General features: G+C 38.7%; 1 protein-coding gene across 3 annotated transcripts in view; it reads left to right on the forward strand.

The window, feature by feature from the left end:
* Nucleotides 1–13,330, forward strand: part of LOC120100799 (uncharacterized) — a 49,032-nt gene extending 35,702 nt beyond the window's left edge. For all 3 annotated transcript variants that reach the window (XM_063282707.1, XM_063282705.1, XM_063282706.1), the window contains 3 exons: nt 3,198–3,367; nt 12,195–12,279; nt 12,797–13,330. The gene's annotated coding sequence lies outside the window, so the exon portion shown is untranslated. The remainder of the gene's footprint in view (nt 1–3,197; nt 3,368–12,194; nt 12,280–12,796) is intronic.
* The last annotated feature ends 1,202 nt before the right edge of the window (nt 13,331–14,532 follow it).

Below are 14,532 nucleotides of genomic sequence, written 5' to 3' on the forward strand. Positions count from 1 at the left end.
ACCGAAACATAGTAAAAGCCATATACAGCAAACCAGTTGCTAACATTAAACTAAATGGAGAGAAACTTGAAGCAATCCCACTAAAATCAGGGACTAGACAAGGCTGCCCACTCTCTCCCTACTTATTCAATATAGTTCTTGAAGTTCTAGCCAGAGCAATCAGAAAACAAAAGGAGATCAAGGGGATATAGATTGGAAAGGAAGAAGTCAAAATATTACCATTTGCAGATGATATGGTAGTATATTGAAATGATCTGAAAAGTTCCAACAGACAACTTCTAAACCTGATAAACACCTTCAGTAAAGTGGCTGGGTATAAAATTAACTCAAATAAATCAGTAGCTTTCCTCTGCATAAAAGAGAAACAAGCCGAGGAAGAAATTAGGGAATTGACACCCTTCATAATAGTCCCAAATAATAAAAATACCTCGGTGAATTTAACCAAGCAAGTGAAAGATCTGTATGATAAGAACTTCAAGCCTCTGAAGAAAGAAATTGAAGAAGATCTCAGAAGATGGAAAGATCTCCCATGCTCATGGATTGGCAGGATTAATATAGTAAAAATGGCCATTTTACCAAAAGCGATCTACAGATTCAGTGCAATACCCATCAAAATACCAGTCCAATTCGTCAGAGAGTTAGACAGAAGAATGGGCAAATTCATCTGGAATAGCAAAAAACCCAGGATAGCTAAAACTATCCTCAACAATAAAAGCACTTCCGGGGAAATCACTATCCCTGAACTCAAGCAGTATTTCAGAGAAATAGTGATAAAAACTGTATGGTATTGTTACAGGGACAGGCACATAGACCAGTGGAATAGAATTGAAGACCCAGAAATGAGCCCACACACCTATGGTCACTTGATTTTTGACAAAGGAGCCAAAACCATCCAATGGAAAAAAGATAGCATTTTCAGCAAATGGTGCTGGTTCAACTGGAGTTCAGCATGTAGAAGAATGCAGATCGATCCATGCTTATCACCCTGTACAAAGCTTAAGTCCAAGTGGATCAAGGACCTCCACATCAAACCAGATAAATTCAAACTTATAGAAGAAAGAGTGGGCAAGAGTCTTGAACACATGGACACTGGGGAAAATTTCTTGAACAAAACACCAATGCCTTATGCTCTCAGATAAAGAATTGACAAATGGTACCTGATAAAACTGCAAAGCTCCTGTAAGGCAAAAGACACTGTCATTAGGACAAAAGGGCAACCAACAGATTGGGAAAATATATTTACCAATCCTACATCTGATAGAGGGCTTATATCCAAAATATACAAAGAACTCAAAACGTTAGACTCCAGAGAACCAAATAACCCTATTAAAAGTGGGGTACAGAGCTAAACAAAACATTCTCAGCTGAGGTATATCGAATCACCAAAAAACACCTAAAGAAATGTTCAACATCCTTAGTCATGAGGGAAATGCAAATCAAAACAACCCTGAGATTTCACCTCACACCAGTGAGAATGGCTAAGCTCAAAAACTCAGATGACAGCAAATGCTGGCGAGGATGTGGAGAAAGAGGAACACTCCTCCATTGTTGGTGGGATTGCAGACTGGTACAACCATTCTGGAAATCAGTCTGGAGGTTCCTCAGAAAATTGGACATTGCACTACCTGAGAATCCAGGTATACCTCTCCTGGGCATATACCCAAAAGATGCTCCAACATACAATAAAGACACATGCTCCACTATGTTCATAGCAGCCTTATTTATAATAATCAGAAGCTGGAAAGAAGTCAGATGCCCTTCAACAGAGGAAGGGATTAAAGAAATATGGTACATCTATACAATGGATTATTACTCAGCTATCAAAAACAATGACTTCATGAAATTCATAGGCAAATGGAATGAACTAGAAAATATCATCCTGAGTGAGGTAACTCAATCACAGCAAAACACACTTGGCATGAACTCATTGATAAGTGCATAACTGGATTGATAAGTGGATATTAGCCCAAATGCTCGAATTACCCAAGATGTAATCCACAGATCACAGGAAGCTCAAGAAGAAGGATGACCAAAGTGTGGATGTTCCCACTCCTTCTTAAAAGGGGAAAAATATCCATAGGAGGGGATATGGAAGCAAAGTTTAGAGCAGTGAGTGAAGCAATGGATATTCAGACCCTGCCCCACATGTGGCCCATATATATACAACCACCAAAACTAGATTAGATTGATGAAGCTAAAAAGTGCACGCTGAAAGGGACCAGACATAGATCTCTCCTGAGATACACATCCAGGGCATGTCCAATACAGAGGTCAATACTAGCAGGAAATCACTATACTGAGGGTAGGACCCTGTTTAGGGGAATTAATGTAAGGATTGAAAATGTTGAAGGGGCTTGCAACCCCATAAGAACAACAATGCCAACCAATCAGAGGTCCCAGGGACTAAACCACTACTGAAAGACTATACATGGACTTACCCAGTGCTCCAACTGCATATGTAGCAGTGAATAGCCATGTTGGGGCACCAATTGAAGGGGAAGCCCTTGGTCCTGCCAAGGTTGGACCCCCAGTGCAAGGTAATGTCAGGGGGGATAAGGGAGGTGGATGGGGGGGAACAACTGTATGGGGGAGGTGGTGGGGATGCAAGTTTATGAACAGGAAAGTGGGAAAGGTAATACCATTTGAAATGTAAGTAAAGAAATATATCTAAGAAAAAATTTTAAATAATTATTTAAAAATTTTAAAAATTAAAATTATACATGTGCATACATACGAATATATGCAAATGCATACATACACACATATGTACATATACACACATGAGGGAGAGATAAAGAGAAACAGATACAGAGAGAGAAACAGAGACAGAGAGAGGGGTAATGGCTTGGAAGCTCATTAAAATAAAATGACAATCATGGTTGAGAGCGTAAGTAGCCATTAGTAAGATATAAATTATGGCTACAGTATGACAACACTTCAGTGACTGCCATGAAAGAGATAGAGTATACCATGTTTCCATAAATAATGTTAGCTGACCCTTTCTTTGCTAGTGGACATATACATTGATCTAATTACTTTAAGAATCATTTGCAGTATCTATTTTTAAAGCCTGTGTGTGTGTGTGTGTCTGTGTGTGTGTGTGTGTGTGTGTGTATATTTATGTGTGAGTGTTTGCATGTCATCTAGAGATCAGAGATAACCATGCCTCCTTGTCCTTATCCATTTGTTTGCGACAGCCTCTCATTGCCTATCACTTTGAAGACCAGGCTGGTTGGTCTCATGAGCCTTGACGACGCTTCTGTTTCTGCCTCCCCACTCCCAAAGCCCCAGGATTCCAGACCTGTGCTACAGTATCTGGCTTTTATGTGAATTCAGGGACAAAAGTTCAATTCCTCACACTTGTTTGGTAAGTGCTTTACACAGGAGCAATCTCACCAGCCTCACGCAGTATCTACTAAATTGAATGTGCACATATCCTGTAACTCTCTTTCTACTTCTAGTATATTCCAACATAAACCCGTACCCAGCTTCACCACAAAACATGCTCATAACTGTCTATATAACTATTGGCAGTTTTAATGAAGTGAATTAGAACTGTATAATTAAAGAGAATCTTCCTTCCCTGACTTCTTTAAACACAGTGATGATGATGAGGACATTTTAAAGCTTCACGCAAAGTTTTCAGATTGAAAAGGTTGTTCAAGTCATCAGTTCAGCCTGCAAGGTAGCATTATCCCTTACTCAATTAGAATCTCTTTTGGGTCAGGTTTAAGTGTCTCAGTTTTTCAACAGCTCTAGGTTGTGACTACTCATAGTTGGTTCCAAGGTACAGCACACTACTGACACAGGAATAGCTCATAAAGGGAGAGCAAAATGAGGAAGGTTTTGCTGTCTCTCTTTAAAGCCACTTCCCTGCTCATTCATGATGCTTTCTAAAATTTTCAAGATATGCTAACTAACTTACATATTACACGAGTGAATTGTAAGATGTCACAGACTACTCTGCTGTACCCAGTAATTGTCATTTCTTTTTTTACCTAAGTAGACCACATAACACTGAAAATAAGTGGCAATGTCACATTGTGCTCCCCAAACATGCACAACAGGTGATTTATGTGAATTTATGTCAATATGATCCTAATAAGTGCAGTGTACTCAGAGAAAGACTATCATAATCAAACACTCGTTTTCAATGAATTCTCATGGAAGGCATTACTGATTAGTATTTATTGACTAACCACTTCTACTGGTTATATTAAAAAAATAGACCAGCTTGTTAAACAAGAGCAATTCTCTCCCCTGAACTGTATTGCTTGAAGGCTGGAGCATAAAAATGTCCTGCAGTCTGAGAGGAGTTAAGATGCAAAAATCCAACCATGTGCTTTGTGTATGGGATAATGTGATTACGCTCCAAGTTTTCATCTTAAACTCTTCCTAATTATAAAAGTTTGCATTGCTCTCAGAGAGCGCTTTCCAGACTAGATTTACCCTGAGCACGTACTTGTAAAATTACTTCCAAATGATGATCCTCGACTGCTTTCCTTTAATCAGTGCCACCTGCCTTGCTATTAATAGACATGCCTATGGTCCCCATTTCGTGCCTGTGTAAAATGGCCCTCCCTTTGGAGGCAGGTGGAACTGTTGTGCCTGTAAGAGTCTTCTAAAGATATTTTACGAACTGACTATGCTATGTTGTATTGTTCCTCAAATGATATAAATTATGGCGACCTCCATTCAACTTTTCAGTGATGTGCTTCTGCTTCAAAAACCCACTTTCTGATGAGATGAACATTTTAACTAAAGAGAAGTTTGAAATCTTTTCTTCTGAGGTCTGCTCAAAGAGCCTCGAATGTGTTCAGTAATGGGTTTTCCACTCATTTTTATGATAATATATTGTGATATCATGGATAGCAAAATTCTGAAGAAATTTAATTGCCAACAGTCAAAAAAACTCTTCTGTTGCCATGTGACTTTACATGTAAAAATTAGTTATCTTTTTTCTGTTGGTCCATAAATAAATGCATCACGAGGTGACTCTGGAGAACAATGTTTACTGTCGTATTTGTCAACTATAGGAAGGGTCTTGTGATGTAAAGCCCAGCTCATCAATCACTCACACGTTATCTATGTTTGTTTATGTTGTGCATGGTGCTGGTCATGAACACTTCATTTACATGGAAACAGGAAGCAAAGCCCATACTAATCTGTTACATTCCAAGGATATGTGACCACTTTCCTTATAGGTAAGGATCAGGATCCTTGCACCATCCCATGGTGGCAGAGGTTTCTGTTTTGGAAGCCGTGTTAATAGTGATTAACTAGAGGTGACACAGAAAGGCTTTGAGTTAAAAACTAATCCATGGTTTCTATTCAAGATGAAGACATTATGCTGTTTTGGAGTTCTTAGCCCTTCTAAACATACAGAAATGATAGATAAACTGAGATGAAAGACTGAAAAGAAGTTAAAATTTTGTTTATAAACATAAAAATGCAAGAGAAATTTTCCAAATAATGATTTTTAAGCCTTTTTTTAAAAAGATTGAGTCTTCAGGGCTCTCCTATGTAGCCCTAAGTCTGGACTCTGAGCTCAGACTTACAGTTGGGATGGTGAAAGATATGCTACTGAAAGATGCTGGCTATATAAAGTAAGGGCTCTGCTCCTGTGCTGAAGCTCTGTAATTTATGATTTGATAAAGGACTTTACGAAAGAAATACATATGATAAATATGTATCAAATACAGTAAAGAGAAGTAAGTAACCATATTAATACCAAATAAACAAACAAGGCTGATTCCTCCTTAACCAGAGATACAAAATAAGAATGTTAACAGTGTTGATTAATAAAACAGGAGAAAATGTCATATGTGGTAAGAAAAATGTTAATTCCTTATTGAAAATGGAGAAGGTAATGATTAAAATGAAAGAAATACAAATTGTTAGAAAATATGTAAAATATGTCTATATTAATACTCCACTAAGAATGACTATATAATTAAACACATTTTAGCTTTTGAATGAGTATAGCTTAACACATGAACAAAATCGATCAGTGATGAGAGTACAGGGAATGATCTTCTCCAGGATTTGATGTTTATAATCAAATGAGCGTTCTTCCATAAGAACTTCACTACATTATTGCAGTTCATTCTGAGCAAGCTGTTTTATCCAGATCACTAGAAATATAAATTCAAAAGTCACTTGGAATGACACCTGCTGTCACCTCCCAACCCACTTCTCACTACTCTGATAATCTGGCTTTAATGGTTGTCTATATTCATTGTGAGCAATGCCTTTCTTTCCCCAATATTTGGTCCTTTAAACATCATTATTACTTTGAAATCCTTTGCTTTCTGTTCTATGCCTGGCTAGTTTCTGAAAAACACTTTAGCTCTCATTGGAAGGTGACTTATGTGGGGTGACTTCCGTGGTCTTCAGTCCTCTCTTAAGATGCCTTCTCTGATGCATTTACTCATAGGGATGAGTATTTGTTTCATTTGTCTAGAGGGTCAAAGAGAATAGATACTTGCTTCATTTGTCTAATCTTCACATAATGTCAAACAAACAAGCTACTTAAATATTCTCTAAGTTCTGAACACTCACTAACCAACAGATGAATGAGGATAAATCTTAACTAGAGATTTTTACTGGAAATGAAATCTTTCTGGACTGTGTAAAAATTGGGGTTATTCCAGGCTGACACACACACACACACACACACACACACACACACACACACACACACGCACACACGCACGCACACACACAGCATTTAAATTTGTCAAATGAATAGAAAAATATTAATGGTAACATTTCTTTTATTAAACAGATGTCATTCAAGTTGTTATAAACACTCACTAACCTTCAACTACACGTGTGAACTTGTAGGCAGGATGTTGTCTTAGATAAAGTTTAAGCTTGGAAACTAAATTTGACACAAGGACAATGTGCAAACAGTGCAAACTTTCATTATGATCAGCAGAAGCAGGATCTCTAAGACTTGTATGAAAGCTTTTCTTCATGAAATTCCACCCTTAATAGTGTAGAGAAGAATTTTTAGTGTATATAATCTTAGTTATGCTTATATTTCTATTGTCAATAATTATAACAAAGGCAATCTATAGAGTTTATTTTGGGTTTATAGTACCAAAGGGTAAGAATGCATGATGGCAGAGTAGAGGTAGCAAGAACAGCTAAAATAATACAGCTCAAATTCACAAACAGAAAACAGAGCTAGGGTGAGTGACAGAGAGAGAGAGAGAGAGAGAGAGAGAGAGAGAGAGAGAGAGAGAACTCAAAATGATGCAATCTTTTGAAAACTCAAGCCCATCCCCAGTGACACACTTCCTCCAGAAATGCCACACCTCCAAAGGAGGTTGGTCCTCAGAGATACCAACTGAGGACCAAACATTCAATTCACAATATTTATAGGAGACATCTCACTCAAACCTGTTTCATCCTCTGTCCACCATAGACTTGAGGCCACATTAAAATGCAAGATGCTTTTATTCTAACATGAAAAGTTCCCATAGCCTTGTAGTCTCAACATTTAAAATTCCAAAATTAAAAGTCTTTTCTGATATTCAAGGTAATCTGTTAAATGTAACCTGTAATATTATATACTACCTACACACAATGGCACACAATATACACTATCACTGTGAAATGAAGGAATGGCAGCATAGTGAGGAAATAGTGGACCAATGGAAGACTCAAATTTATGGGGCAAACGTCCAATTCTGGAGCTCCACGCCGAATGCCAAAGGACCTAGATGGCTCTACCCTTCCAATTTTGCTGAATCGAGATACGTCTTTCTCTTGGGCTTGTTCCACTCCCTGTGTGCAGCTCTCCTTGGTGGATAATACAAGGCTCTGGAATGTCCAACACCTTGAGGTCTCGAATGCAGTTGAAATTTTATGTTCTCACTTCACAAACATGACGTCGCATGGCCTCTTGCTCTCTCACGACACTCATACGGGTACTTCCCTGCTACCTACTGTCAGGCCTTAGTTGCTCTCCCTCACCACAGAGGAAGGTCCCATAACCTTCGCTAATGTCTTTAATGACTCTAAACCCAGAACCATGTGGACAATACTGTCAGGTTAGTGCCAGCCTGGGATGGGCCTGGCTGCTTTGCATCATACCTGCAGTTACCCTTTATTCCTTATCTCCCCCTGAGGGCATCTTTCCCTTCATTCCAATGGCTTTATTCTAATTTGGCCTGTTTTTTTAATGGTACTAATCTCCTTAACAATTATAACCTCTCTTTCAGCACAAGCCTAGGCTGTAAAAAATAATCAAGTTTTTCTTTCTGGCATTCAGTTCCCAATAATAACTCTGAGACTAATTATTTATTGATAAATGCCTAAGATTTGGCTCGTTCTCTGACTTGCTCTTAACTTACTATCCCTTTTATTCTAACCTGAGTTCAGCTACATGGCTAGTTTTCTCTCCTAGTCTTCTTATGTCCTTCTCAAAGTTTCTGGGGTGAATCTTCCATTTCTTCTAACCTGAGTTCAGCAACCTGTTGGCTTATGTCTGCCTTCCACCTTCTAGTTTCTGCCTCAGCTCATTGGCCATAAGCTTTTTTTATTGACAGGTGTTGCTTATAAGAGAGTCCCTTCTGTTACTGTTCAATTTAGCTCCAGGCACATTGTTAGGACAAAGTCAGAAGGCAGCCACATTCTTTGCCAAAATCTCAAAGAATTGTCTCTAGCCCAGATGCTGATATTATTCCTCTCTGGAACCTCTTGAGCTAAGCTTCCACAGTACACATTGTTCTCAGCACTACCATCTTCAAAGATGCTACTAGGATGACCCACTAAGCTCTCCTTATATCATTCAACTAATTTTCTTATTCAACGTCCCAAAGTCTTCTGCATTCCTCCAATAAACCTCATAGGAAGGCTTGGCATAGCACTAGCCTTCTTCCTGGTACCAACTTCTCTTTTACTTTTCTATTGCTGTGATAAAACACCAAGATAAAGGTAAATTGTAGTTGAAGTAGTTTGTTTGGGCTTATGGTTCCAAAGGGTTAAGAGTCCATGATGGTGGCGTGGAGGTGCAGGTAGCAGTTGGATGACAGATGACATCTCAACCCACAAACACTTAGCAGAGAAAGCATACTCAAAATGGGGAGTCTTGGATTCTCAGCCTCCACCCCAGTGATAGCTTCCTCTAGCAAAGCCATACTTCCTAATTTTTCCCAAAGAGCTATCAATTGGGAATCATGTATTCAAATGCCTGAGCCTTATGGGGACATTATCATTCAAACTAGCACAGTCATCTCCTTATCTGCAGTTGTGGAAATTATTAGAACAGCCTGAAAACTCAGACAGGTACAAACCCAGTGTTGTGTTTTCCACATACAACTTTGAAGAGATTCTTACAATTTGCAAACTGTGCAAGAGATGGTAGCGCGTATCTGTAACTCGTATACCTGGAAGACTGGGGCAGAACAATTGCCATGGATTTAAGTCCCACTTGTTAAATAGTGAGTTTCAGGCCAGCTTTGGCTGTAAACACAACTACAAAAACAAAACAAAACAACCAATGAGGCTATAGGATGGCTCAGCAGTTTCAGAGCACTTGCTGCCCGTCTAGAGGATTTGGATTCGGTTCCCCACACTGATATTAAGTTACTTAAAACTATCTGTAACTCTAATTCTACAGGATCTAATGCCCTTTTCTGTCTTCCAGCAATACCAGCATGCATGTGGCATACTCTTACATGCATACACACACATATACAGAAAGAGAGAGAGAGAGAGAGAGAGAGAGAGAGAGAGAGAGAGAGAGAGTGTTTTATGGCAAAACTTTTCCTGGGAAGATGCAATACACATCTACTTAACCCAGATAGGGCATTCATAAGAGACAAAGGACAGCTACCATCAAAATCCAACTTGGTGAACCAATGACTTTTACTGAGTTTACAGAAATATAGGTAAGGGGTCATTTATAGAAGCAGAAATTTTTCAAGGACATCTGCATCACCAAAGCATACATCAGCATGAGTAACAAAATCTCAGAACTTGGAGCATACTGTGCAGCCAACAGGCAGTTCAACAGGTTGGAGAGTATCCCTTCCAAATGACTCAAATATTCAAAACTTCTTCCAGGCATCTGGATGTTTTCTGTTTCTTCCAGGCAGCTGGTACCTTCTGAGTCTTCTTTGCAGCTTGGCTTATCTGAGAATGACTCTCACCCTTTATTGCTGACTTGAACACAGAGGTATCAGGTGAATCTGCTCAGTTTCAGGGACTTCCTACAAACATTCTTAGTTATTTACCTTCATGCTTAAGGAATTTAAGGAATTTCAGTTTTAGTATGGAATGTTGTAGTCTTGGAGGAAACAGTTATACAACACACACACACACACACACACACACACACACACACACACACACACACACCACCCTGCAGATAGAATTTAAAAAACATAAAACAATGAAACAATGGCAGGCTGTTGTTTTCAAGCATGTCATGTGATGATGATTAATAACAAAACCTTTATCATAAATGGGATGATTAACCAGCATTATGCATGTTATTTGTGTAGTGTCTGACACATAGGAAGGGTCTAGCAAATGCTAAATACTATAATTATTTATCTAACTATATCATTTTGTAGATGATACCATCAGGACACTGAAGATATTAGATGAAATCTCTGTTGATCTCGCAGCAAGCTAGTGAAACTCAAAGAGCTAGACCCAAGACCTACTGATTATCTCCCCTGTGCCCTTCAGGGTAAATCTGATAAAAGTTGTCTGTGAACATAATATATGGAATAACCTCAGAAGGCCTCAAGCTCCCCGAGGAAAATTTATCATGGCAGAGCGGCCATTGCTTTTGAGCATAAGCCTTTCGCATCCTTTCACTTTTCCTTTCTTTATTTTCCTTTCTTATTAACAGCTGCGGGGAGGGGCTAACAGTGAATTATGTAAGGAAAAGATGCTATCATCCACAGAAAATGTGATGCCCTTTGGAAGGCTGTTACAGTGCTGATGGGTTCTTTTGTGCTGGAGCACAGTGCTTAGGGATGAGCGTGTACTGAACAGCAGAGAAAAACCAGCAGGAAAATCTCAGAGTGGACAGTTGGAGGTCAGACAGGATCATTCATTGTCAATTATTTTTTTCCAATCAGAGAGGTGCCTGCATTCTTTTGATTTTTGAGACCTTTTTTTGTTTTAACTCTGAAAGTATAGATTTTGGAAATGCAAATTTCCTCATGAGGTTGATGAAAGCTTGGGGCTAAAAACCTTTTTTTTTTTTTAACCTAAGAAATGGAACACACGATGAAGACGACACGTGTAAGAGGTTGCGGTGTGGATAGAGATGATTCGAAAGGCAGGCTCTGCAAATAACCCAAATTTTAGCAAGATTCGTTAATTTACAAAAGTACTTATGAGAGTTTATGGGTGTATGGGAGAGTTTCGAGGAAGGAAAGGGAGAGAAGTGATGTAATTATGCTATAATCTTAAAGGTACAATGGAAAAACTACCATGACTTTTGCGTTTAGTCATAGATTTATCTCACCAACATAAGCAACTAGACAACAGATCTGATGTAAATGAGAGATTCTGAGGAACAGGCAGAGAGAACTGTGACCTGAGAGAAAGGAGCAGGTGTGTGAGGCCCATCCATGAGCCTTAATCTCTGTTCTGGAGTGTGGTGAAGGTAGGCTGAAGCCAAGGAGAAGCCAGACATCTGCCTCATTGGAGCAGACTACAGACATGGTGGGAATTGTGTAACTGATTTGAAATAAAGATCTAGATGTGTGGGACAACATATAATAATTAAATGATATGTCACAATCGTTCCTGAAATGAATATTAAAAGCATATAATGGGAAGATGATACTCAAAACAAAATAGAATACCGAAACTTTAAGTTATTTGAAAGGAAGTACAGAAGCAGATCAGAATGGACAAGTGGAAATCAAATTCAGTTTAAATCCACTGTGTCTTCAGTTGCACAAATTGTAAATGGATCACATACTCTACTTTGAAGGGAAGAATGATTGTATATCAAAGGCAAGGTCCAAGCACAATTTGTCTAGAACAGATGTGCCAAGAATAAAAGATGGAGAAAGTCATGTAAGCACTGTTAGTCCCAATTCACGGTTCCCAGGAGTCTGGGAAAAGAAAGGAATTCTTTTCTTTCATGATAAGCATTTTTTTAAAGTCCCACAGAGATATACATATTGCTGATACACTGAGTGTCTCCTTTCCAGGGCTGGGGAAGAACCAGGACATCCGTGTTTGCTTCACAATATTTTACCACTGGTTCTACTCAATGAAATAAGGCGAGATGAAAAGGTAAGTGAGTTGGAAGGAAAGAAATAATTTTATCACTGGTTACAGAGAACATTATTTGGTTTATAGGAAAATGCCAAGAAATCTATATCTGCCATAAATTAACATTCTAAAAAGATTTTTGAATTAAATCTTGAATGTTAGGAATGTCAAATACTTGACTACCTGTGTTAATATAAAGCTAGCATAGTATTATATTTATATAAACAATATGTGCAGAGCATGTGAACAGTGATGAGAATTCAGGGGAGAGATGTCGATACACAATAGTGAACAATGAAAAGAGTTCTCCACCATTCCACAGTGGGAGAATTCTCTTGGAACTCTTATGTGAAGAAAGCTGGGTTGTCACGAGGGGCAATTTTGACTCCAGAAGACATTTGGTAATGTCTGTGCTATTTTTGAAAGTCATAACTGGTTTATCAAGGAAAGGCCTGGTATTGAATATCCCTCAAACTTCCCAATAACAAGGCATTACCTGGCTCCAAGTGTCAATGATTATATTTTTATTACTTTCTAGGACAAAGCAAAGGGAAGAGGATCCTCCAGTTCCACCTTACGCTGCACTTGAACTTGTAAAGCTCGTGGAAGAAGGAAAGTATCTTCATGGCATTAAAGCATGCATATTCTAAGGTGATACTCAAGACTTTTAATCCAAAACTGATATTCTGTGCCCTAGCTTGCGTTAATTACCAAGTTGACACAGCCCAGAATTACCTGAGAAGGGAGTTTCATTGAGGGAATGCCAGGGTCATATTGGTTCCTGGGACTGTTTGTGAGGAATTCTCTTGATTGCTAATTGATAAAGGAGGGTCCATCCCACTGTGGACAGCACCATTCCCTGGACAGGTGGTTCTGGAGTGTATAAGACAGCTACCTAAGCTCAAAGGAGACAGAATGGCACATTCTTTTATAGATTCTGCTATGCTGCTTGGCTGTGAAGTGAGTTCCATGACCAGAAAAAGCAAAAAGGCCTGACTTTAGGTTCCTGCTTTGTGTTTCCACCCTGAATTCTGTGTGACATCTAAGACGAAATAAACCTTTTCTATCTTAAGTTGTTTTTGGTCAGGATGTTCTTTTCACAGCAACAGAAGAAACTAGAACAACTGGATTTCAAAAAAATATATGAAAATGCTTGTTAATCTTCTTAAGTTCTGTGGATTGGGTCCTGGGTATTCTGTACTTTTTTTTAAGCTAACACCAACTTATTAGTGAGTACATACCATTCATGTTCTTTTGGATCTGAGATATCTTGCTGAGGATATTTTCTAGTTCCACTTGCCTGCAAAACTTGGGGTGTCCTTGTTCTTAACAGCTGAATACTATTCCATTGTATAAATGATACACATTTTCTATATCTATTCTTCTGTGTGTGACATCTGGGCTGTTTCCAGCTTCTGTCTATCATGAATAAGGTCACTATGAACATAGTGAAGCACGTGCCCTTGTGGCATGGTATATCTTTATGGTATATGCCCAGGAGTAGTATAGCTGGGTCTTCAGGTAGATCTATTTCCAATTTTCTGAGGAACCTCCAGATTGATTTCCAGAGTGGTTGTACCAGTTTGCAATCCCACCAACAATGGAGGAGTGCTCCTCTTTCTTCACATCCTCACCAATATGTGCTGTCACCTGAGTTTTTGATCTTAGCCTTCTGATTGGTGTAGGGTGGAATCTCAGGGTCACTTTTGTTTGCATTTCCCTGATGACTAAGGACTTTGGACATTTCTTTAAGGGCTTCTTAGCCATTTGAAATTCCTCTTTTGTGTTCTCTGTTTAGTTCTATACTGGATTTTTTGATTGGGTTGTTTGGATTTTTGGAGGCTAGCTTCTTGAGTCCTTTATATATTTTAGATATTAGCCCTCTATCAGATGTGGAGTTAGTGAAAAATTTTCCCAATCTGTAGGTTGCCAATTTGTCCTATTGACTATGTCCTTTGCCTTACAGAGCTTTTCAGTTTCATGAGGTTCCATTTATCAATTCTCGATCTTAGAGTGTAAGCCATTGGAGTTCTGTTTAGGAAATCTTCCCCCATGCCCATGAGTTCGAGGCTCTTTCTAACTTTCTCTCCTATTCAGTGTTTTATGTTGAGGTCCTTGATCCACTTGGACTTGAGCTTTGTGCAAGATGACAAATACGGATCTATTTTCATTTTTCCTTATACTGGCTGCCAGTTAGACCAGCACCATTTATTGAAGATGCTTTCTTTTTTCCAAAGTATATTTTTAGGTTCTTTGTCAAAGATTAAGTATCTA

Source organism: Rattus norvegicus, chromosome 2 (genome assembly GCF_036323735.1).
Source record: "Rattus norvegicus strain BN/NHsdMcwi chromosome 2, GRCr8, whole genome shotgun sequence".
In the NCBI taxonomy this organism is placed as follows: domain Eukaryota; kingdom Metazoa; phylum Chordata; class Mammalia; order Rodentia; family Muridae; genus Rattus; species Rattus norvegicus.